Source organism: Tamandua tetradactyla, chromosome 3 (assembly GCF_023851605.1).
Source record: "Tamandua tetradactyla isolate mTamTet1 chromosome 3, mTamTet1.pri, whole genome shotgun sequence".
NCBI lineage: Eukaryota > Metazoa > Chordata > Mammalia > Pilosa > Myrmecophagidae > Tamandua > Tamandua tetradactyla.
This window is the reverse complement of record NC_135329.1, coordinates 64090278-64092529: the sequence shown is the minus strand read 5'-3', so window position 1 is coordinate 64092529 and position 2252 is coordinate 64090278.

Below are 2252 nucleotides of genomic sequence, written 5' to 3'. Positions count from 1 at the left end.
TCTATGTGCAAGTTCCTCATTTTGCTTCTTTGGGGCTTGCTTTCATTTCTTGAGTTCCCTTGTCTCTCTCTGGGTTCTAGCTTGCTTAATATCTCATGGTGACATGTGCTGGACTCCAAGCATCTCCATCTATTGCCTGTTCTCTGAAGTCACTGTTCTCTGAGCAACTACATCTGCTCTCTCTACAGGCTCCAATGAATCTGTCATTTCTGTCAGCTCTCTCTCTAAAATGTTTCCTCTTATAAATGATTCCATTAAACTAGCCAAGACCCACCTGAAATGGGTAGAGTCATATCTCCTCTAATCAAGGGTCACATCCAAAATTGGGCATACCACATCTCAGTGGAGACAATCTAATCAATTTACAACATATAGTGGCAAATTAGGATTAAAAGAAAGGGCTGTTCCCACGAGATTGGACCAGAATTAAAATATGGCTTTTCTGGGATGCATAATATTTTCAAACCAGCATATCCCTTTTATAAAAGCCAGTTTATTTCTAGTAATTTGCATTTTGGAAGAATTAGCAAACTAAAATAGCATTTATATGTTTTCATGTCTAAGAACAAATTTTTTCTGAACATTATAAGCTCTCTGTGTATGTAATAGGTCTGTTATGAGTTTTCCTACCTCTGGATGGTATTATCAAATTAACTAATAAAACCCCTTAAAAGAGCTCTATTCAAACTGACTTAAAGATAAGTAACTGTGTTAGGTTTGGGTGTCAACTTGGTCAAGTGATGATACCCTGGGGTCATGTTGCTGTAGACATAAATCATCAGTATCTGAACTTCATCTATGGCTGATTACATTTGCAGTTTCCTAAGAGGAGTGTCTTCCCCAGTGAGTGAGGTTTAATTTAATTAGCCAGAGGCTTAAAAGAGATAGATCAGAAGAGAGCTCAGCAGATCAGAATATGTCATCTCAGCAGCCCAGATATTTGGGGATGCAGCAAGGAATCACCCCAGGGAAAGACATTGGAACCCAGAAGCCAAGGGACAAGGCCAGCAGACATTGCCATGTGACTTCCTATGTAACAGAGAACCTCAGATAAAATCAAGCTTTCTTTCCTCTGAAGAACTATAAATTTTTACCAAAATAAATCCCCTTATTTAAAGGCTGGTCCATCTCTGGTGTGTTGCATTTGGGCAGCTTTAGCAAATTATAACAATAAATAACACATATAAAAATTAATCCTAATTAAGTTACAGAAACTAAGGAAAGCAAACTTCTAATTCTTCCCCCAATGAAAAAACTGTATTTATTGAACCAAATCCAAGTGCTTTGAAGAAAATTAAAAGTTTCCATAACTCAGATAAACCTTTGGCAAACAGGACTAATATTAGTTAAATAAAAATAGTTATGTCATTAGAATTAGGAATATAAGTAAAAAATAACCATATAATTTTATTCTACTTCGGTATGTTCTTCCAATTTTTATACAGGATTACCAATCAAATAAACTAGCACTAGATCTTTAAGATGATGGACAATGTAAATTTGTATATAAAGAGTAATCATGCTTTGAAAGATTTAACTTGAAGAAGTTCCAAGGTATTCTGATAACTTGATGTAATGTATGCAAGATGTGCTTTATTAAAAGTAAAGAAAGTATTTTTCCTTAAAGTTAAATAATTGGTAACCCCCCAAAATTATATTCTTTCTAAATGTAAAGTACATTCACTCCATAACAATATCAGAGAACCAAGAACAATTTCAGTAATAATACAAATAAATACAAAGTCAGAAACCATACAACATCTCATCAAAGTCAGCTAAGGGCATGGCCTGTCCTAAGGCAAAATTATACTCTGGCCCTGGATCTGTAAAACTCAGAACTTATAAAACTTATTTTCTGCCAACACACAAAGGAGGGACCATCATAGGATACATATTCCCATTTCCATAGGGAGGAACCAGAGGGAACACAGGAGTCAACAGACCCAAATAGTTTAAAAAACCTGTGGGACAAACTCCATTAGATTTCAAGGTCTGAGACTCACTTGTCTTCAGGCTATAGAAAGCAGCAGTCACACCATTTCCAAGGGCCTAAACTGTGGTCTCCCTCTCTCCAAATGTAACCTTGGGGGACATTGATGAAAACACCTTTTTCTTGGCTCCATGCTCTCAAGCACTGGGGCTTCACCTAGGCTCTCTGCCATCTCTGGGACACATGCTCAATCCCACTGTGCAGTGGCAGCTAGGCTCTCCCCAAACTTTGTAGAATTCATATGTGAAGGCATATAGTCCTG